Source organism: Melanotaenia boesemani, chromosome 7 (assembly GCF_017639745.1).
Source record: "Melanotaenia boesemani isolate fMelBoe1 chromosome 7, fMelBoe1.pri, whole genome shotgun sequence".
NCBI classification, from domain to species: Eukaryota; Metazoa; Chordata; class Actinopteri; order Atheriniformes; family Melanotaeniidae; genus Melanotaenia; species Melanotaenia boesemani.
Window position 1 is genome coordinate 7,803,548 of NC_055688.1, and position 25,191 is coordinate 7,828,738.

Genomic DNA, 25,191 nt, shown 5'->3' on the forward strand with positions numbered 1-25,191 from the left:
GGTCCTCACATAACCTGTTGAAAACTTTTTTTTTAAATGTTGGTGTTTAATGTAATCTAAGGCAGTGTTTGGGAGAAGGGTGCCACCCTGTGTCCATAAATGGTATTTTTGTGTTCCTAATTTAAACAGAAAGGGTGGTCCTCGCTATGTGGACCTTTTCACTCGGTCCTCACTGTGCAGTAAGTGCAGGAATGTGTGTGTGTGTGTGTGTGTGTGTGTGTGTGTGTTGTGTGTTTCCCTCTTAGATCACAGGACATCACAAATGTTCATCCGAGGGTCAGAGGTCAGAGGTCGCGACAGGCTTACAAACACGCTTTGTTAATGAGCGTTTTTACCAGCTTGTAAATGAGACAGTTGAGCAGATTTTAGGGACAATTTGGGATTTTCTGTCATATTATAGCTCATTAAGAGCAAATAACACATATTTTGCATCACAGCTGACTGGTTTCCAACCACAAGATCAGTATTTACTGCAATTTAACTTTCTCCAGCAGAATTTTCATCAAGCTTTCTGCTGTTTTGTCTAACAGATATAGAAAGTGAAATTTGTCCATATAGCGCTTCTGTTTAACGTATGTGCTTAGTTCAGCTGAATTAATTGAGAGATACACCAACAATTAGGCTAATTAAATCATTTGAGGAGTTCAAGTTTCAGTCACATCATTTTAATTTGGATAATTAACATACCTCTCGTTCATTTTCACACACCCGACACACACACTAACACTTTCCACACATGCCTTAGCCACCTCACATTTACCTGAGAAGGTTAATTACCACCGCTTGTTTGAGGAAGAGGTTAATAACGACAGAGTTCCCACCCACATCGTCTTCCTCCTCCTCACCACAACATTTTTAAGCTTCTGGATGAAGGTGCCACCCTCTAAGAATCCAGAGGCTGGTTTTAAAAACACAAAAAACACTGGTTTTAAACTCAGGTTTTCATGCATATAAAACTTAAGTTCTGGGATTTAATCATATAAAACACAATCAGCAGTTCAAGAGCCCAAAACTGGATGGAAACATAACAAAGGACAGTTTGAAAGTATAAATTAATAAACTTAATGTCAGTATCTCATCACAAACCCCAAGAAGATTCAACTGCTGGAGTGTAAACTTCAACCTTTGAGCTGCAACTCTGTTCAAACCAGTAAACCGTGAGAGAAGAAGAAGAGGACTTGTCCAATCCAAACAAAAGAAAAAAACGTCTGTTTCTTCATTTCATGACATCAACAGGTGCAACAGGTGGTGCTTGAATGAGGATCAGGAAGACATACTAATGCTTGTTAGACTTTCTGATTGGCGGTTTAGGGATCATCAAAGCTCTGCATAGATTTGATTATATTCTCACAATCCCATATTTTCTGGAACCCGTCCAACCCAGCAGAAACAGCTGATGCCTGACAGAACTGGCCTGTGAGCAGGTTTGATTTCCAGCATTAGTTAATTTGGTGATACAGCCCAATAACAGAAAACATTATGGGTGCTGAATTTAATCATTTCTACAATGCATATTGATGCGGACGTGGACGATTCTGCATCGTTGCAGCAACAAACCACAATAATGTAATGCTTTCTGCTGCCGCTTGCATGTGTGGTGATCTAGCCGCCGCAGCAGCTCGGGAGAGCCAAGGCCATTTTGAAGCCATCACTTTAAAACAAAGCAAAATTACAGTAAACACATCAAGTATATGGCTGGAAATACTTTTGTCAGTACTAGGACATCCATGTTGATTTCTGAAATAACTATAAATAAACAGGGAGTTCATAATCATTTGCTTATTTTAATTTATGAAGAAAGTAGCAATGTACAGTAATTAGGAAAATAAGGACACAACACATAGCAATGCATCGTTGAATTGAATCTAATCAAATCCTAATCCAATGGAATCGTCAGACTAATGAAGATGCACAGCCCTAGAAAACATGGGCTTGTACCTGAAGGTGTACTGACAAGCCACTTTTTCAGGTCCGCCTGTTCAAACGCTGAACACAAATATTTAATTAACCAATCACATGACAGCAACTAAATGCATTTAGTCATGTAGACATGGTCAAGTGACTTGTTCAAAGCAAGCAGGAGATTCTCATCATGGCAAATCTGACAAATCTGCAGAAACTGTGTGATGCTATCATGACAATAAGGAGTGAAATCTCTGAGGAATGTTTCCAACACCTTGTTGAATCTATGACACCAAGAATGAAAGTGGTGTATGTACCTAATAAAATGGCCGCCTAGTCTATCTCAGTAAAGCCTTCACCTTCAGGTCAGAGAAACATGTTCTCAAAGTGTGGCTCAGCATCTGATCCTGAAGAGGCTGCAGCTCATCAAAAAGGCTTCCGTGTTCTGCTCAGAGCTATGAAAGAAACAACTTCTTCATCGTGCTGATGATCACTCCTCTCTGACCTCTCAGGGTCAACCCATGAAAACCTCCAGAACCCCCCCTCCCCAGGTCTGCCAACTATCCTGAGCAGGCATGAAACAAACCAGCAGGACTAAAAGAGGAAGATGAAAGAGAGCAGAGGAGAGCTGCTGGCTTCAGTGCCTCATTACTGAGCATATGTGTGTGTGTGTGTGTGTGTGTGTGTGTGTGTGTCAGATACTCAGCCTGTTACCCAGCATGCTGTGCTGGTTGCTCAGGTCAGGGGTTGTGGGTGGTCGCTTCCTGTCCATTAGCAGGAGAAGGATAAAAAGATCCTCATCAATCACCCAACACCTGGTTGCCGTGGGCAACAGCAACCAGAAGGTAACCACTACCACCTGCAACAGTGTAACAGCACCAGCACCATGAGGTCACCTCTGACCCCCAGAGAGGAACACAGACTTTAAAGTGCTGCTCAGACCAGGATCAGAGCTGATCCAGATCTTCCAGTAGCCTGGACAGGAACTTAAATCCAGCTTTGTTGATTATGTCAGTATCAAATTCAAGGCTTCTGTGGCAGAAGGCTGCTGACTCACAGAGTCTGAACGTTTAATGTTTCCTTCACAGATTTTGCAAAAGGTGAAAACAGTTTTTTTTTTTTACTCAGTCTTAAATATTAGAAGGAAAAATGCTTCAGCAGAACATCGACACAAAGAGGAAATCTGGCGAGTTGCTCGACAGCTGATAGATGCACAAATAAAGGAACCAGATCGGCTTGAGTGGCAGCTCCTCTGTGTTCATGCACATGGAGCATGACTTGTGCTACTGCATCCTTCTTTTGTTCTTTGTTTTGTACTCACAGAGAAAAAGTCTTGGCCAAACTTCCCCTGCTTCACAGCCTTTGGAGAAGTAACACAAACAAGAAATATGGAGATATTACCACAATGTTTGTCTCAGAGTTTGTTTTATATTTATTTTTATGTGTGGACGCATTGTTTCCTACAGCAGAACGACAGAAAGCCAATTACTTATTTGTGACAGCATCACACTGTGCCACAGAGTTGTTCTGAGCATGCTCAGTGTCTCTCCAGCAACATCAAAGGTTCAGTCAAACCTCAAACACACCAGCTCCAACCAGCTGCTCAACGAGTGTGTGTTAGAAACAAGATAATCGACCAACAACAGCAACAACACACCAAACACAAACTGTCCCTCCCCGCCATTAGTCTGTCAATGATTATCTCCACATCAGATCACACCCACACACACATCGCTCATCGTGGATGGATCACTGCTTCGGACCAATCAATATTCAGATTCCACCCAAGGGCTTCCCAACATGTGTCACTCATCCCGTGTGTTGTTTGTGTGTCTGTGTGTGTGTTTGTGACATGTGTGAGTGATGTGTGTTTGCTTGTGAGGGATGTGTGCCCAGTGACCCAGAAACCCAAGTCCAGAGTATTTGTCCTGGTTAAAGTGTTAACCCAGTTGTTCCTCTCATATCGATTACTGCAGCAGGTCATGAGTTTGATTCAACCTTGAAACCGGAATCAAAGCCGGAAATTACTGGATTAAAAAGGGTTTATTTTATTTTATTTTATTTTTTTCTATTCTGAAAGTCATTGTGGGAAATGTAGCGTGTACCTTCTGATGCAATATTAAAAATCCAGGCTTATCAGTTTTATTCTGGCACAAACATGTCCTGCTTCCAGTCATCCTGACGTCAGCCATGATACAGAGTGACTCACTCATACCTGTTTTCAAGAGTAAATAGACTTTATGACACTGCTGGGATATCCGCATGCCACAGCAGAAGAATGACCAACTCTGGAACAACAGGAACAATTCTCCCAGCCACAAACTCTGCCATACAACAAAATGATGGATTGAATTTCCATTGATTTTTCATTCTAGAAAAGCATTTCAGTCAGGAAAGGTGGCCCACTTCTCATATAAAATTTATTCCCTGCAGCTGGTGGCAGAAACCAATTCAGTCAATGAAGTGATACATGGACAACGTTTTATTCTAACCTGTTAAACCCTGATGGCCACAGAGGTGAGACCAGCTTCATATTCCACAGGGAAAATGAACTCTTGCAAAGTTGCAAATTAAGTTTGATCTGGTTTAAAAAGTAAGTATGTTTTAGGCCGGAAGTCTGCAGGTGCCGATCCCAGTTCCTCCACGAGGTTGCATCCCTCTGCTTTGCCATTTACCATGTCTTTAGACGGTGGGAGGAAGCCGGAGTACCCGGTGAGAACCCCCGCATACATGGGGAGAACATCGAACCTACCCCTAGCTGAGGCTCAACCAGCCACCTTCCTGCTTTGAGGCTGCAGTGCTAACAACCACACCACTGTGCAGCCATATATATATATATATATATATATATATATATATATATATGTATATATATATATATATATTATGATTATTATTATTATTATTTTAACAAAACTTTCCAGATAACACCTTTCAATCCAGGATGAAACCATCAAGATCCAAATGTACATCAAGCAGATTGTCCTCAGTGATGAAATGCTATGCAAATGCTTTGGGCAGCTGAAACCCAGCATGGCATTGGACGAGGAAGTGGTATCAACATGGCGGTATAAAGCCCTACATGACTTGATTGAAAAAGTGACTGACATTGAGATATCTCAATATATTTAGAGAAGGCTGGTCTGAAAGACAGCACAGAGGCCGCAATCATGGCTGCAGAGGAACAGGTACTGAGGACAAGAGCAATAGAGTTCTGAGTAAATTGTTAACATAGCATTATTCAAAAATCTTTGTTTTCTTTTTTTTCTATAAATATTATCTTTGATGCAATCAAAAAACACTCTCCTTTCATATCCTGAGGACATACGAATAAATAATTTATTATTTTGTTTTCAAATTTAAATACATCAACTCTAAAAATACAGTAATGAGCCGATAAAATATGCATCCTTTGTTTATTTAGCTTTCATCTGCTGCCAAAACTCTGTGAGGACATGACCTCTTTGTCCTCGGTGGCGACTGCAGCCTAGCACAAAAACCACTCATTTTCATATCCGACCCTACAAATTGTTTTAAAAAAACTGCTGATCTGTACTGCTGCAGTGCATTTGTACAGCTTCAGGAAGCATGTTCTCAGTCAGCACATGAGCGCTGTCCTCCCTGCAGGCAAACATTAGCATTGTAAATGTGAGTGGTCAGCTAACAGAGTGGTGAGCTCCTCAGATAAACACAAACTGCTGCTAATGTGAAAACCAGAAGGAAAATCACACAGCAGCAGAAGAAAACAGGAAGCTCACAGCAAGATGACGCCACGCCGGTGGACAGGAGAAAACAACCCACCCATGTGACCCCCCATCAGACTTCTCGTGTGGACAAATCAATGCTGCCGTTTGCTCAAAGCACTGCACAGTTTGCTCAGTCACTGACTGATCAATCCTGCAGTTTACAGAGGAGATTTGATATTCTGTAGCGAGTCAGAGAGACCACAGGCTAATTATTAGATTGGACAGTTAATGAGCAAACGCTGGTGTGGAACAGTGAATACAGAGAGGATAAGAAACAACTGAACAACAGATTTAATTCATATTCCTCGTTTATAATGCAGCCTACCTTTAAGAGCAACAAGCTCTTAAAAAAAGTAACATAAGTAAAAGAAAATAATGCGGAAAGACAACATTTTGTTTGATGAAGGCCATGAAAATATTGAAAATGTTTTTCCCACTATTCAACCCGTACCAGTGGGTCCTACACTAAGTCTGAGCAACAGGGCAGCATCGTGTTTTAACCTCAGCCTGACAACTGAAGGAATAATTATTTGCTGTGGATGTGCAGGCCTTTGCAAAACTCCTGATCTGGTAGTCATTTCTTCATATTTCTCTTTACAGCAGACAGTTTGTTGTAGCTCTTTAAAGTGTTCTTGATCAATAGTTCTCTGGCTTTCTGAAGGTTTTTTATTATTTTGTTTTCTGCTTTTTCATTCATTTTCAGACCAAGCGTTGTACATGACTATATTCAGAGGAATGTTTGATTTCCTTTGCTAAGTCACTATGGCGGTGATGCAAACGCCTTGCGAGTATAAATCCAGCTTTACCCTGACCTGTGAATCATTCAAGCAGAAATAAACTCCTAACTCAAGGGATGAACCAGGATTGTGTCAACACATAAAATAAAACTTAGCAAAGAACCAGTTTTAAATTGGATCTTGTGGGCACTTCGTTACTGCCACAAAGACACAATTATTTATTACCATTTCTTTAGCTTGATCTCTAAAACAGCAAAGATAACACAGTTTGATATACAGAAAATAGGATTGTTACACCAACAAAGTGATTCTCAAAGAGCTGTTAGCTGAAACTTATATAATCATAGTGTTCAGTGTGTCTAAAACGTCTGAGGAAACTGGACAAGTTAAGGGCAAATGAAGATATGTTAGCAATAAAAACCTGTCAACAGCATATGAACAGGATTTGAAAGTGATGTACTTAACAAAATAACAACAAATCAAGCAAAGACCTGACACAGGACCTGAGAGATTAATCTGGACCTCCATCTACTGTTGGCCAAAGCCTCATCAGAAATTGTCTCCATGGAAGGGTGGCTGTCAAGAAGCCATTCTAAAGGAAGGGGAGAAAAGGTATGCCACATGACACAAGAACTGGACACAAAATCAGTGGAAACGGGTCTGATGGAGGATGAATCCTTCCAGAAGTCGGACCTTTGAAGACCACTTCGGAAGAAGAACTTTGGTAAGTCTTTCAAGAAGCCTGTAGAAATATTCCTGAAGTGTTTGAGGATTGGTTAAAAAAAAAAAAAAAAAAAAAAGTGTAGATATATAAAATTATTAATGTATCCAAGGAGAGCTATACATATATATATATATACATATATATATATATATATATATATATATATATATATATATATATATATATATATATATATATATATATATATATATTCATGAAAAAACATTAATTATGGGGCATCACCAGAGAAAACTGGAAACTCGCAACTAAAGATTGGTATCAAGTTTAAAGGAGTTAGTCTTACAAAATATATAATTTTACAAAGAGGCTTTACCTAAAGTTAGTTTGAAGAAATATATTAAAGGTACAAATTGGCAGTCATGATGTTTTTCTTAAAAATGGAAACCAGGACCCTCTTCGATCCAGCCGAACTTTTCTTCTTGTGAATACAGTTCTGTCAGCTTGTATCACGTGGACGTGCTTAGTTTTGATGTGCATGACTTTAGAGACTAATTACATGCCATATATTCTACATAAAAATCAGTACAATGACAGTACGCAGAGCTTCGCCCGATGGCTGTTTAATAACAGTGTCAGGAGTATTAAAGTGTGTCGGTGTATCAAACTTTTTCAGCTCTTTGTAGAGACATTAAAGACTTCATGCTACATTTTTTTTCCCAAATAAACTCCAGAACACTTTGATGAGAATAACTGGTGTAGTTTCCCTTTAATCTGGCCAACAAAGCTATGATTGGCTTTGTCATTTTTTCACCAGCTTGCATTGCAAATGTCAATCTTTCATCACGTACAAAAGCTAAATGAAGAGCAAGGAGTCCAGCTGCTTGTCGTTACAGCTCTTTGATAACATTTTTATGCATTTTGAAATGCATGTTTTCATAAAAGTTGTATGACTGCCAGCGAAAGATCAAACATGCAAAAAGGAGAGAAATATTTTACATTCCAGACATTTCTATCACTCTTTCATCTGGAAGAAAACTTCACTTATCTCCGGTGCAGCGGCAGCCTGCAGGGCAAAGGTCTCTATAACACAAAGGAGGAATAAAGACGTCAGAAACCCAGAAAGCGACAATGGTAAATGTCCCGTACGTATATAGCGATTTTATCCAAACATGTACAGTACGTCACATTCACCCATTCACACACACATTCACACACACTGATGGTGGAAGCTACCATGCAAGGCGCTCAACCATGACCCATCAGGAACAATTAGGGGTTCAGTGTCTTGCTCAGGGACACCTCGACATGAGCTCGATGGACTGGGATCGAACCGGCTACCCTTGGGCTGCAGGACAACCTCTCTACCCACTGAGCCATGCCGCCCCCAATGATGGTGAGGATGCTGATAGAGCTGAGTGTGAGCTGCCCCGAAACCAGAGCTCATTTAAAGTTAATCAGTCTTGCTGGTTCTAACTTATTTAAATCAGAGGATGGTCCTCTTCCTCAGTTGGCTTCCTCTCCTCACTGAGAGCAGCCGGCTGGATTTGACACCCTGCGTCAGGCTAACCAGAACTCCAGAAATCCGATGCTACAGGTTAACTTATTCCAGCTCAGCAGGATTACTGAATGGAATTGGAAACTACACATGAAGCCTTAAAGTTCAGTGAGATAGATGATGATCATGAAACCTTTCTACATCACTTTACAAACCCTATTTACGTCGGGATGTTGTGTAAAACATGCATAAAATGAGACACAGTGATTAGCAAATCTTTTTTTACCTATATTCAATTGAACACACTACAAAGACACAATATTTAATGTTAAAATGGATAAACTTTGAATGATGCCTGAAACACGTTCCAACGAAGCTGAAACAGGGTCAACAAAAGACTGGGAAAGTTGAGGAATGCTATTTTTAACATTACACCGGTGAGCAGGTTAACTGGGAACAGGTGATTGTCACGATTTGGTAATAAAAATGAACATCCCTGAAAGTCACAGTTGTTTACAAGTAAGGATGGAGTGAAGTTCACCACTTTGTGATCAACAAATGGTCCGAAAGTGTAAGAACAATGTACACTTGCAAGGATTTTAGGGATCTAATCATCTCGTGTCCATAATATCATTAAAAGATTCACAGAATAAGGAGAAATTACTGTGTGTAAGCTCCAAGGCTAAAAAACAAACACTAAATGCCTGTGATCTTCAGTCCCTCAGGCAGTAATGCATTAAATACCAACATCATTCTGTTAAGGATATTATTACATTGACTCAGGAATACTTCAGAAAACCATTAAACACAGTCCGCCATAACATCTGTAAGTGCAAATTAAAACTACCACACACACTGGCAGTTACTCTGGGCTTCAGCTCCTCTGAGATGAACTAATGCAAAGTAGAAAAAATGTGATGTGGTCTGACGGATTTTGGAATCAAGGAGGTGGCGTCCTCTGGGATAAAGAGGAAAATGATCATCCAGAAAATGTTCATGTTTTCAAAAGGCCAGAATTTCTGATAGTACAGGGTTGTGTTAGTGCCCATGGCATGGACAGCTGTAAGGAAAGTTACATACATGTTTTGGAACAACATCTGCTGCCATGTCTTTTCAAGGATGTGCCTCCTTATTTCAGTAAGACAATGCTAAGCCATATTTAGCACATGCTACAACAGCTGGCTTCCTGTTTCACATTAAAAATGTGTGGAGCATTATGAAGTGCAAAACACAATGGCAGAGATGCTGGACTGTTGTGGAACCAAAATTTTACATCAAGAAGTAATGGGATAGAATTCCCCTACGGAGCTTCAACAATCAGTTTCCTCAGTTCCTAAACATTCCTAAAGGTAATGTAACCCTACAGTAAACATGGAGCGTACCAGCCTTTTCGTAATGTGCTCCAGACATCTAATTCATTCATTCTTTCTTTCTTTCTTTCTTTCTTTCTTTCTTTCTTTCTTTCTTTCTTTCTTTCTTTAGCCGTAGTACCCAGAGAGAACCCACACATACACAGACACAACATGCAAACTCCACACAGAAAGACCACTGTTTGAACCTCTTCAGATCAGGTGTAACTCAGGTCCTGATGTAATAAATAGAGCCTTTAGCTCATAATTCAGACTTCAGATGATTACTGGACATAATGAGATGATTACACTCTACTGTATTCTACTCACCTCTGAAGTAAACAAACACACACTCTCTCATTGACACACACATTCAAACACTTATGTCTGATCTGCAGCCGTGGAGGCAGTTAAGTGTTTCTCTGAGGCGTTTAGGGACTTTATGTCTCTTCCAGCTGTCAGAATCAAGACTGAATGATAGACGGTGATTGGCTATGTCTCCCAAATATAGTGCACACATGCACACACAGCACCAAAAACTCTCTCTCTCGCTCTCTCTCTCTCTCTCTCTCTCTCTCTCTCTTTCTTTCACACACACACGCACACACACACACATATGTTTTCCTGAAGCTGCTGGTGAAATATTCAGAGCTGCACTCACTAAAGGCAGCTCATCTGCCTCAAGACATTTACACCTCATTTTGCCAGTTTAGTGTAGCATTTCTCCTCCAGCCTCTCTCTCTCTCTTTCTCTCTCTTTCTCTCACTCTCACACACACACACACAAAGTAAAGATGGTTAATTCTAGCCCCAGTCTGCTTCTTCTGTGCTAAATCCACTCAATAGTTCTCTACAGTACCAGTCTTTCCAAAGATAATCACTAAGCTAAAATATTGTATATAATCCGCACACACTCTCACACACCCACACTGTTCCACTTGTGTTTAACAGCACAAAAGTTAGCTATTTCACTGGGTTAAACCCAGCAGTGTTGAAGTACCTGAAACATCCGGTTCATATCAAATTTAACCACTGACAGGTAAAATCTTACCTTCTATCTTGTTAATCTGCCAACAGTTCAGTTAATGGAGCGTTTGCTACCACACAAACAATAATTACAAATAATGTAATTATATTCTAACATACTAATTAAATTCAACCGATTAGACAACCAGATCACCTGCTAACTCACCAATTTCTGCTAACTAGCCCGAGAGCTGAAGAAGAGGAATCTGTTTATTTGTTTGTTTAACTTATTTGTGGATTGCTGACAAAGCAATTAACCAAATAAATATTCCTTTCAAAGTCAGACGAATTGCTAAATGAACCCAATTTAGCCAGGGGTCTAAATTAACACCAACCACTGCAGGTAAAAATCAGTTTGGCGTGTATAAATGACAATTTTCTGGCTACCGTGGCTAGTGATGAACTCATAAGAAGAAATAAAATGCTACACAACCAGTTTATCTATAAATCAAATAATATTTTTTATTTCAAGGAAACTGCTAAAAAACTAAACTAAACTAACTCAATATAATCAGCAGAACTGTTCACTGAATTCAATCATACATACAACAATCACAAAACAATCTAACAACTAAATTACTAGTTACTCAAAGCCACTACAAAACAACCCTTTTAACTAACCAAATCAAGCTGCTAAACTATAGGTAAACCATAAAATAACTAACAAACCTAATCATCCTCAAGGCAATCAACTAAACCACTATCCATCCACGCATACAACAATTATACAAATATTTAATAATTACACGTTCTAGCTACCCAAGTCCAGTACCAATTAAACTGCTAACACGTCAAATTAGCCCTGCTACACAACAGTTAACTAACAATCCTAACTACCCTCACAGTCACCAACAAAATGCTCACTAAAATAACCAAACAGCATACATGTTTAGCAGTCAACAACCTTAGCTAGCCCTTGAGTTAGCCTTCCAGCTAAAATTGATGAACAACCTAACCTGTCAGCTATCCAGGGGGAAGAGGAGACAACTACCACTGCAGCAGCTAAAATCTTGAAACCAGATGTGCTCTTTAAAAGTAAAATACTTCAAAAACAGGCTGTTAGTTGTCTGTGTTTCCAGCTATAATACAAATGAAGATGAGCTGTAGTAGAGAACTGATCTTCAAAAGTTAAAATTGATCACTTAGAAGGGAAAACTGCTGGTATTAAAAAAATGTAAATGATCTGTATCTTGAAAATTTGCAACACTGATTACTGTCAACTTGATGACTCATTTAGTATCTCTTTAGCCTTTAAAAACATTAAATTATTCATTACTCTCTAAAAGCATAATTTTCCCTGAACAAGAATGTAAAACTTAAAGATGATCAGATCAGACTGATACAGATTTAAAGGGGAGTAGGAGAACATTGCAAGTATGAAGGCCAAAAAAGGAAGAATTTCTTTCGCCTCAGTAAGGACTTTAACAGTGTAATACAAGTAGGACTTAGCGATTTCAGGCGGACAAATGAACATACTGTGAAGATCAGCAGTCGATCTACACTGCAGATAAGTCAGACCGAACTACCCGGCAGCCCCTGCAGCTGCATGCTGACTTTCCATGTGTTTATTTATTAGTTTTCAGGGATCGCTCCATTGGCTGCTTGGCCACCTGCAACATCACATAAGGAGCTGGCAGGGAACCACACGAGTAGACGGTGTGATGGAGGACACAAGGAGGAGTCTTCAGAGGATAGGTGGAGATTTTACCTGTCACACACATATGAGGTTGTCAGGGCAGCAAGCAGCTTCACTGCATGGCCTCAGGCTGTATGCAAAGTGGAATGCAAACACTGGTGAAAGAGATGTGTGTGTGCCCATGCATTTCTATTCCTACGTGCCCAAACATGTCCCTTACTCCCAAAGAAAAGACTCAGTCCCCTCCACCCTCCCTGCCAACGCAATCATGACAACAGTGACAGTCATCATTGAAAGAACAATATAAGTGGTGTTTAAGTTTCCAGTGTACCTTCAAGGTGTGTCATCAGCCATTTATCTCACTTCTGTCATCTGTTGTCACTCTGTCTCTACGGTATTTACCTCTGTCCTTTTTTTCTGGAATTTCTGGAGTGGAGGGGTCAAGAGGGAACAACAAATACACAACAGAAATACACAACCCACACACAGAGTGGGCTGAAACTTTCAAATCTCATTAGTAAACCTCCAAATCGGCAGTTGTGGATTAAAAATAGATCCAGTCTCAGCGTCTGCTCGGCCTCTTTTTTCCTCTCTGGTATTTTTGAATTTCAGTTTCTTTGATTTTTTTTCTTTTTTGTTTTTGTTTTTGTTTGTTTGTTTTTTTTTTTTGTTTTGTTTTTTTTTGTTTGTTTGTTTTTTAGTTTTGAGGAAAATTAAAGGGTTAATCCACAAAGGGAATCTTAAACAGAATTAATAAACTAGCAGAAGGAATTTATAATAATAATGGATTCAATTATATAGTGCTTTTCATGGCACTCAAAGCACTTGGATTCATTACTCATCCACTCCTCATTCATACCTGGTGATGGTAAGCCACTTACTTAAAGACATAGTTAAGAAAAAAGTTTGACTAAATGCAAGGATAAATATGCATAACAATTCAATTTATGTCTGTGTGTTTCGATAAAGACACAGCCTAGCCTCAGAGCAAGAAGGCCACTGGTTGGAGCCTCGGCTGGGGGAGGTTGGAACAGTGGCCTTTCAGTGTGGAGTTTGCATGTTCTTCCTGTGTATGCATGGGTTCTCTCTGGGGAGTCCAGCTTCCCCCCACCAGCCAAAGACATGCATGTTAGGTTAATTGGTGACTCTAAAATCTCCTGATGAATGAGTTTTAATGGTTGTTTGTCTTTATGTGTTGGCCCTGAAATGGACTGGTGGCCTGTCCAGGGTGTACCCTGCCTCTCACCTGCTAAATGCTGGGTTAGGCTCCAGCTTCCCTGCAACCCTTATTCAATGAAACAGTATAGATAATGTAGGGTGCTTGAATAAATGACTGCACATAATTTCTAATTTTTCCTAGACTATACAAAAAAATTGAGGGCTGGGTTTTATGATGGAAACATTTGTAGACTATGTCTAATAGATGTCCTAAAACCAACTGCATGCCAGTTTTTTTTATTTTCTATTTATACTGTGGTTTACTGTGGTTGTCTCACGTATTATGCCATGAAATTAAACAAATGCTAACTTCCTCTATTATCGCCATGTTTATTGGTTTGTTTACGCCCTAACAGATTCAGCAATTTTATGCAAACTCAGTATGTTTCACTCAGCAGTTTCACTGTGCTGTTTTTACCTATAGCAGAAGCAACAGTGAAGCATGGCAGTATTTTATTCAACTGGACAACGAAGGCAGATGCACATCATGCAGTATGCAGCAAGCTTACTAAGGACTTATTAAACAGAAAATTCTGTTCTTCAGGAGCAAAAAGCCCAGATGGAAATCAAATGCTTGGGTAACAGTAAACAACTGGAATAAATATCTGCTTTGGTACCTTCAAATGATTTAGTTCATCTTAGTGCTGTCAAAGCATTTGGTTTTCAAAGGCTGATTGAGTTTGTGGAAACTGAAAATACCATGCCTTTATGCAAGATCATTGCTAGTCAGGTTTAGAAAAAGTTCAATGAGGTAGCTACTGCTCTAAAAGAAAAGCTAATGGAAGGTAAAAAGAAAATAAATAGCTACAACAACAAATGAATGTACAGGTCTCACAACAGAGTCCAATGTTGCTGTCATTTACTATACGTCGATGGTGACTTAAACATCTCAGGTTCTGTACTAGAGACTCACAGCACCAATGAGAGACATCCTGCTGAAAGCATTGCCACTAGCCTGACGGTTGTTGTTGATGGGTGGTGTAAGTGGGGCCTGGGAGGTAAAGTTAGTGTATGTGTGCATGACTACACAAAAGACATGACACCTGAAAATGCAGGATGACACACCTCAGCTCATCATCAATGAGGAATTTAAGGTCCATTTATGCTCGACACAGAAGATAGCCATGCAGACAGGCAGACACCTTTGTCCGTCTGCGTCCTTTACATAATTTGGTCCATTTTTGGGAGCTTTGCAGATCCTTTGCTTGATGCAGCCAACAAAGGATTTCTCTCTGTTTGAGGGACTAGTGAAAAAAAAAAAAAACAGAGTAGAAGAAGAGGAACAAGAACAGGCAAAAGAAGAAGATGATGATGTTGGGGCAACAATTGTAGTGATGAGAGATAGGTTTTAATATGGTGGTAGCTTTGAAGCAAGGCTGCATGAGTGTGACAGCCATGTTAGGTGGTAGCAAACAACTTAATAACAATGCATTACCAACACCATTGATGTCTAAAACTGATGGTATAACGCGGACATGAACACTGAACTCAGCACTGCCCACTAGTGGATGAAAAAGACATGTAAGGGTGGCAACATATGACAATGTTTGAAACAGACGTACCTATTCATGTACGTAAGGAAGCATAAATGAGCCTTTAAAATGCTAGTTAGTAGCTGCCTCATAGCTTCCTGTAAGCAAGCTGGTTTCTTACTTTCTCTACAGCACTGACGTCACAATTAATTGACTTTTATGGCTGACTTTAATTTGCCTGGTTAGTCTACATAGTCTATATATATATATATATATATATATATATATATATATATGTATGTATATCTGTGCGTGTGTGTGTGTTTGTGTGTGTTTTTCACAGCTAAAACATGATATAACAGTTGTGTTAGAAGCGAGAAGACAGCTTGGCTCCAGTAATCTTCTACATAAGTCCATTCACTGTTTCACGGCAAATCATTATTGATCATTTCACATATTGATGATGTGGTTTGTTGCTGTTTTCAGCTGTCAGTGTGCTTCAGAGCGAATAAACCGCCTGCTGGTTTTTCTTTGAAAACATAAAGAAGCAGCTCTGCTCGTTTGGATTCTGACAGAACACGAACGCTGCTGTCCGACAAACACAGAGCAGATTTGTTATTTTCTGGTTACTGAGTGTCTGTAGTGCTTTAACAGGATTCATACAAACCTTCAGGGCACTTCTTCTTATCCACCCCCCACCCCCCCACCCCCCAATCGCCCCCACAGACAAAAGAAAGATGCTAAGAAAGAAAAAAAAGTCACAGATGTGGAGTTCTGTTAACATCTGACCTCAATCCTCTAATTTAACCTCCAGAGATTAGAACCACTAATCCAGAAAGAAGTAGAGAGACAAAGAGAATGGCGTAGTGTGGATTTATCATGTATTAGTTATGTATATTTGTCTTTTTTATTCAAGTATAGAGTTTTCAGAAGAGAAATCTCTCATTTCTACCAGTAAAACAGATTGAAGTGAAATTAAAATAAAGAGATGAAATAGAGGATGAGAAGCTGAGGTCAACCAGAGGATTAGTTAGAGAGAAACAGCTGTTCACTGACCATGCACAAACAAACACACACACACTGACAGCACATTGCAGTGCTACATTTAAGGACACCACTAAAGCCTTCTTCAGTGACAATCTGAACTACAAGATAAACTCGCTGATCCAACGCATGAAGTATTTATAGAAAATAAAACATCTTGAATATTTTAAAACTGTTTTAAAACTCATTGTTGTGGGGAACGGCGGTGTGAGGCATGTTTTAGTTGTTCTGGATTCAAGTGGTGGAGAATCGATGGGCTGATGGTGTCTCATCAAACTGAAACACAAAAACAGTTCCAAGAAGGTAACCGCTCGCTTGCCTGCTGTTTATTTATTTATTTATTTATTTATTTATTTATTAAACAAGTAATAAAGTAGTTGGTTAAATATGTATTAATTAATAAATTTTATATGTAATAATCTTCTTCCTAGAAAACAAGCCTTAAACTACAATAACAAAGAGATGTTGCCAAATGTGTTGTACACAGCTTTCTGAGATGATTGGCCTTGTTTATTCACTTTTACCTAATCATTTAGTGGGACTGATAGATTTCTGTCTGCAACTTTCTGTTGTCAGTTTCCATATCAGAGATTACGCTTGACGAAGATGCGTTAATATGAGGAAAAGTGAGCTGTGCACACTTTTGCGGCCTAGAGTGCAGCACCTTCCTTACACATTAGGACCCACATCAAATGTTATGTCCTCATCAACACTGACTAGAGCTTGAGATGTTAAATATGAGGCTGCAGTCATTTGATACTTTGAAACTCAAACACATGACTTCAGCACAAGTGTGTAAAAAGGCTTTTATTCTCACATCTTCTGTGTCTTTTCAATTTCCACTGTTCCTTCTGACACACACTTGGCTATAGACTGAAATATAAAAAATGCACAGTGAATTTTGTGCTGGAGGTTTGAAGAAATGCACAATTTGCATCTATCAGAATGAATATAAGATTGTTACACCTATAACTGAGTAACATTTTGTGTTACAGCTGTATGTAGACACTAAAACGTTGGCTGTTTTAAAACTTTTGAAGCTTTTAGAAAGAGAAATGCATGGGGAAGACCACAGATGGGGTTTTCAAAACCATCTTGCAAAGAAAGATTAAAGGAAATATCAATCATTTCCACATATGTGAAGTAAGTACAAGCACAAAAATTCACAGCCTATATGAAGCCAAGTCAGGATATTTTCCTAAAGCTAACTACCAGGTTTTAAATATTTAATCCAAAGTAAAGCAAAATTATTATTTAATTCTAAAATAAGTGTTGAAAATATTGTTCAAAAGGGAGAAAAACATCTTAGAATTGCTGTTTAATTATGTTTAATCACATCTTTCAAAACCTTTGTGGGAAAACATCTTTATAGGCAAATCCTTCTGTCTTCATTTGTGCTGCAAGAAATGTGACAGTTTTACACCAAACTGCTCATTTAGTGGCAAAAGGTGACAAACCAAATACGACGGAAGACACAAACTCATATCTGATGAATGAAACACCTTTTCTGCTTTAGTTTCAGGTGGAGAAAAACATAAAACTTCATATAACAACAAGTATCATAAACTTTAGAGTCGTTTCCAGCAACGAACTGAAACTACACGAGTGAATCTGACGATGTTTCTACATCCTGCTGACTGGATACAAAATGCATCCTGGAAGAAGAAGGAGAAGAAGAGGAAGAAGAGGTGGAAGTGAGCGAGAGGATGAGGAATGTAGAGGAGATAAAGGCAGAGAGAGAAGTGATGAACGAGGGAGATAAAGAGGGGGAAGGAGAGAGGAGACGAGTGTTTCCCAACCGAACAGACACTTCTGATGATACAGAGAGAAAACGGCGAGTAAAAGGACGACAACATCTTCCTCCTTCTCTCCTTCTCTCTTATCTCCTCTCCACAGTCTGAGCGGGGGAAGGAGAGACGATTCAAGGTGAAGTACGAGGAGGACATATTAAATAAAAACTGAGAGGGGAGAGGAAAAGAAGAAAGGAAAGGAAAAGAAAAGAAAAAATGGAGGAAGCAAAAGAGCAGGAGGAATAATGGAAGGAAAAGGAGAAAATGAAAATAGAAAAGAAGATGACAGCATGGAAGAAGGAAAGAAAAGAAAAAAGGAGAGTACAAAGGAAAGGAATGATAAAAGAAAAAGAGTGGAAGGAATGAAAAATGGAAGAGAGGGCAGATGGAATTAGGATAAAACATTAAGAGAAGAAAATGGTTAAAGAATCATGGGAGTAAAGATCAAACAGGAAAGAGAAAGAAAAAAGATGGGAAGACTAAGAAGAAGATGATGAAAATAAGAACTTATAGGGAAGGAGAATGAAAGGAGGGAAAATGGAAGACATAAATAGTAAAATATGGAAACCAGAAAAGAAAAAGAAAATAACAATAAAGATGAAGAGGAAATAAGGGAAATCCAAAAAAGATGAGGAAGATTTGAAGAAAATACACGAATCAAATAAATTCAAGAAAGGAATGGAAGCAAAGAAAGAAGGAAGGAAGGGATAGATAACAACAGGATAAAATAGGTAAAAAAAATTAAAGATAGTGCATTAGAAGAGAAAACAATACAGGAACAAACAACAGGGAAAAATGGAAGACAAGGAAGAAATGGAAGCAAGAAAGATGGAAGGAGAATGAAAAAGGGAAAACAAAATGGAAGAAAAGTAAACAGAGAAAAGAAACTGACGATGGATACTAAAAAGGAATGATAGGAGATAATAGACTAAATCATATGGGAAGAAAGAGAGGTGAGAAGGGAGTTGCAAAAAGGAAGCATGGATCAAAATAGAAGAAGGAACAATAAAAGGAAAGAAAAGGAAGGATGAAGGAAAGAAATGGGGAAGGGAAAGAGAAGAAAAAGGGAAATGAGGGGAAAATAAGAAAGAAGAGCAGAGATGAAACTGGTCAAAAGAAACATACATGAATTCAAGAAAAATGAACGAGAGGGATGGAAGGAAAGATAAATGAAAAGGGGGTATATGAGGAAAAGAAAAAATAGAAAAAGAAGAAAAAAAGAAGAAAATGAAGAGTTGACTGAAATGTGTAAGAAAGAGAAGACAAAGAGAAATCCAAAAGGAAAAGAAGGAATGAGCCAAGAAAGGAAGGATGAATGATGGATGGAGCCAAAGGAAAGGAGGAAGAAGACAAAACGGACAGAGGGAGGATAAAGAAGCATGCTGCCAAAAAAAGATGGAGAAAGGAAGCTTCTTTTGCTCCATAAAACCTTCCTGAGCTCAGCCGAGCGCTGCGTCATTTTCTGCCTCAACGGCAAAGAAGCTAACACACACACACACACACACACACACACACACACAGCTAGATGACCTCTGCCCTTGTCACGCTCTGTCCTGCAGGGTTTGGGGATTTTATGACTGGCTAAGATGTGTGTATTTCTTCAATACACACACACAGACCACACACACACACACACACACATAAATATATATATGTATACATATATATATATATATATATATATATATATATATATATATATATGTGTGTGTGTGTGTGTGTGTGTGTGTGTGTGTGTGTTTGTTGGTGAGGGAGACAGTATAAAGTAGCAGCAGAAAGGTAAAAAAAGTCGTTATGGCTGAAGTCTGCAGAGTGTAAAATCCTGCAGAGGAGGAAGATGAGGGTGAGGATTATACTGCAAAGATGAGGATAATGAAACCAACGAATTGTGATGAGCAGAAATAAATAAAAATGATTTTTCAGCCCTGGAAATACAGAAATGTCACACCTCAGGTACACTGAGGTTTTTTAAAAATTTGAATTTAGATGCTTTGTCGTGTTTCCTGAAATTTGAAAATGACTTTTTCTTGATTTTCATCGCTATCAGCGTGAACGTAATGATTTTCATTTCAAACCTTTCTCCAGCTGTGAGTCTGGGATGTGTTCACATGACTGTTTACGCTTCCAGAAAAAGAAAAAAAAAACCTCAGTCTACTGACACAAAAGAATTATTCCAAACATTTTCAGCATAAAGAAATTCCTGAAGACCTCAAATGTCACCATAGAGGACTACTAAACTCACAATCTACTAAAACATAAAGTGAAAATTTGCCTTCTGATTGGATGGAAACTCTGATGTGAGGCGCACCTTTCAGAGCAAACAGCCAGTGCGCTGCTGCTGCTGTGAACTCGCGCTGATTCTACTTCTTCTTGTTGTTTTGTCAGGTCGGGCTCTGAGACTTCTGCCTGACAGGGACCTGCAGAGAGCTGCAGGAAGTAAACACCAAGCAGGAAGATTCTGAACAGAAGATAGCAGCAGCACCAGAGACCACTACTTCCAATAAATGATCAATTACTGTGCAAAAGAAAACAAGAACAGGAAGCTCAGAGCTGCGGGTGATTATGTTCTTCTTCCTGATTGATTGAGTCATGTTTGTTTCTCTCTCTCCGGTAGCTGTCACTTCCCTCGCCGTCACCTGTCAGTCAGGAAGTAGACAGAGACGGTTGCTGCGGCAACTGCCAGTGACTGTACACTTGGCAGAAGGTCCTCGAACGCGCTCCATCTCTGTGACTCTCCAGAGACTCGATGCTGACAGTCCTGACTGTCACTAAGCATCTGCTGCAAATTACTGCACTCTGTTCCAGAAAGTACTGCACTGCACTGATACTACTGCTTATACTACGACTAATACTGATACTACTGCTTATACTACGACTAATACTGATACTACTGCTTATACTACGACTAACACTGATACTACTGCTAATACTACTACTAATGCTGATACTGCTAATACTACTACTAATACTGATACTACAGCTGATACTGATACTACTGCTGATACTGCTACTAATTCTAATACTACTATTAATACTGATACTAATAATGATACTATTAATGATACTGATACTACAAGTAATACTGATACTACTGCTGATACTATTACTGATACTGATACTACAACTAATACTGATAATACTACTATACTGTTACTACCACTAATATTGATACTAATTCTAATACTGATATTACTACTAATAGTGATTTTACTACTAACACTTATACAAATACTGATACCATTACTAATATTGACACTACTAATACTGATAGTACTATTAATACTAATACTACTACTAATACTGATACTACTGCTGATATTCTAATATATAGTCATTTAGCAGACGCATTTATTTAAAGCGACTTACATGTGAGAGTAAGATCAACACAAGCAAGAATTCAAACAAGATGGGACGTCATAATTAAGGTGTAGCCAGACTGCTGTGAGTCCAGTTGGACCAGGTGCTGTTATGTAGTTCTAGGGGCAGTGCATATAATTCTTATTTTTTTATTTATTTTTTGTTTCTTTGTTTGATTTTTGTAAGTCATTTTGTTGAAATACAAGATCACGATTTTATTGAACAATATCATCTTGGGCATAAGTGCACGCAGCTTATTCAGTACTTAGTTGAGCCAAAGAGCTGGACAAACCTTTCTAACTCATTCTGAGTAGAAGAGTTAAGCTAAGTGTGGAAATGCTCCTCAAACAGGTGAGTCTTTACCTGCTTTTAAAAGTGGATAAGGACTCTGCGGATTGGACGAAGTTTGGTAGATCGTTCCACCACCGGGGAAAAACAGAAAAAGAGTCTGGCTACTGAATTTCCACCACATTGTGGTGGAAGCACTAGGCGTCTTTCAGTGTCAGAGCGTAACTGTTGAGAGGGAGTGTAGCTCTGGATTAAGGAGTGAAGGTAGACTGGAGCTGTTTGGGTTGTTGTTTTGTAAGCCAGAAGCAGAGCTTTGAATTTGATGTGCGCTGCAACTGGAAGCCAGTGGACAGCGATTAGCAGCGACGTGACATGAGCTCTTTTGGGCTGGTTGAAGACCAGACGTGCTGCTGCCTTCTGAATCATCACTGATACTGATACTACTACTAATACTGATACTACTGTTGATACTGATACTACTACTAATTCTGATAATATTACTAATACTAATACTACTAATAATACTGATACTACTAATAATACCAATACTACCGCCGATACTGCCTCTGATAGTTCTGCTGAAACTAATGACAATACTACTGCTACTGCCATTGATACTAATGCTGATTCTACAACTAATACTGATACTATTACTAATACTGATACTACTACTAATACTGATACTACTAATACTGATATTACTACTAATACCGATAGTACTACTAATACTAATACTACTACTAATACTGATATTACTGGTGATACTGATACTGCTACTGACACTAATGATAATACTGATACTGCTGCTGATACTGGTACTGCTGCTGATAGTCCTGCTGATACTTATGATAATACTGATACTGCTACTGATACTGCATTCACAGTTAGCTTGCAAGTACATTTTCTTTGCTTTTCAAAATTTTTATGCACATTTTCAAAATGCAACTAACTGAAAACTAGAAGTTAAATTAGATTTCGTCTTCTTTAGTTGGTTTCAATCACATGGCAGTAACTCTATGCAGGTAGTCATGGAGACATGAGCAAGACGACTTGTTGAGGTTGAAAGTGAGCATCAGAGTGAGGAAAAAAAGGCGATTTACGTGACTGAACATGGCATGATTGTTGGTCTGAGTACTTCAGAAACTGTTGATCTACTGGAATTTTCACACACATCCGTCTGTAGGGTTTACAGAGAATGGTCTGAAGAAGAGAAAATATCCAGTGAGCAGCAATTGTCTGGACCAGAATATCTTGCTGATGTCAGAGGCTAGAATAGAACGGGCAGACTGTTTGGGGATGATAGAAAGGCAACAGGAACTTCAAAAACCACTGGTTCCAACCAAGATATGCAGAGCAGCATTTCTGAACACACAACACATCAACTTTAAAGCAGATGGGCTACAGCAGCAAAGGACCACACCGGTTGCCTCCTGTAGCTAAGAACAGGAAAACCGAGGCTAAAATTCACACAGACTCGCCAAAACTGGACAACAGAAGATGGAAAAATGTTGTCTGGTCAGATGAGTCTACGTTTCAGCTCCACACTCAGATGGTAGGCTCAGAATTTGGTGGAAACACCATGAAAGCATGGATCCATCCTAACAGTTCATGCTGGTTGTTATGGTGTAATGGTGTGGGGGACATTTTCTTGGCCTCTCAGTACCAACGTGGCCTGGTTTAACCACCACAGCCTACCTGGGTATTGTTGCTGACCATGTCCATACCTTTGTGACCACAGTGGAGCATCTTCTGATGCTACTTCCAGCAGGATAATGCACCATGTCACAAAGCTCAGATCATCTCCACCTGCTTTCTAGAACATGACAATTAGTTCACTTTACTCCACGGTCACCAGATCTCAATCTAATAGAGCAGCTTTGGGATGTAGTGGAACGGGAGATTCTCATCATGGATGCAGCCGGCAAATCTGCTGCAACAGTGTGATGCTGTCATGTCAGCATGGAGAAAAAAAACACCTTGTTGAATCTATGACAAGAATTGAGGCAGTTCTGAAAGAAAAAGGAGGTTCAACCAGGTACTGGCAAGGTCGTCCTAATAAAGTGTCCAATTAGTGTATTTTTTGTCTTTTATTGTGTTCTAGATGTGGAGTAATCTGGATCTTCTTCTCAATTCCTCTTTTGTTTCTGAAGAAGCATAATGGGTTGGATCAGGAACAATGAAGCACTGTCAGACCAGCCAAGAGACTCAATCTCTTCATCATCATGGCTCTAAGCTGGCCATCATGGCGGCATGGCTCAGTGCGTAGAGTGGTTGCCCTGTAGCCCAAGGGTTGCCGGTTCGATCCCGGCGTGGTCGAGCTTATGTTGAGGTGTCCCTGAGCAAGACATCAAACCCCTAATTGCTCCTGATGGGTCGTGGTTAACGCCTTGCATAGCAGCTTCCGCCGTGAATGTGTGTGTGAATGGGTGAAAGTGATGTATATGTAAAGCGTTTTGGATAAAAGTCTTATATAAGTACAGACCATTTTAATGGACTCCTCTGGGTTCGATGCGACTGAAACACCCCACCAGGGAGGCATTCTAAACAGAAAACCTGAACCACCTAAGCTGGCTCCATTACTGTGAAATCCTCCCAGATGATAAAGTTCAGACATAAGGGAGCTTATTTATTTTCTGTTTTTGGTCATAACCCACTAAAACTAAGATCGACCAGTGAACTGACAGCATCACTTTTTGTTTCATCTCATGCTGTTTTAGTCTCTATTACTCTGAATGCTAAAGCTGAAATTCTTACATTCAGATCCAGACCATCTAAATAAAGTGACTGAACTAATCATCACCAACTAAGCATCAAGCTTAAACCATGAAATACCAGAAGACGATGGACACTGGCTCAGAAAGAAGTCTGCAGCTTTATGTTGGGTTACATTTCCATATCGTGTCTTGAGGATGAGGACAGAGGACTGGCCTGCATCTCAGCTGACCTCAATCCCCAATTAACTTAAATCCTGCTGAGAACTTGCCGTCTTACAACGCAGCTGTTTGGAAGGCTTTTTGCTTGTTACTTCAGAGAAAGTGAACACACAGTCTCACGTCTCCTCCAGTCAGGTGAGAGATTTGGAAACAAAAGGCCATAAACAGAGTATCTGTCTTGTGCAAAAGCAGCAGATAAACTTGTGCTGTTGGCTTCTTCTTTAGGTGCAGTGTGTTGCACACAGACATATCAACATAATTTTAGATTTAAGTGACGTGTTACTCTTCAGTCTTGTATTATTTCCTGAAGATCAGTCGATCTCAACAATTAGCAGGCGAGAGGCAGGGTACACCCTGGATAGGATCACCAGTTATTTATTCTTTTTAATTTATTTTTCCTATGTATATTTCAATCTATTTATTTGGTTTGTTTCATTTATCTATTTATTTTTCTGTTAATTTATTTAATATATCTATTTTTGTATTAATTAATTAATTTGTTTATTTATTTATT

The 25,191-nt window shown here is 39.2% G+C and overlaps 1 protein-coding gene across 2 annotated transcripts in view; it reads right to left on the bottom strand.

Moving 5' to 3' along the window:
* Window positions 1-25,191, bottom strand: part of LOC121642867 (protocadherin-1-like) — a 249,334-nt gene that overhangs the window by 186,296 nt on the left and 37,847 nt on the right. The window lies entirely within an intron of this gene.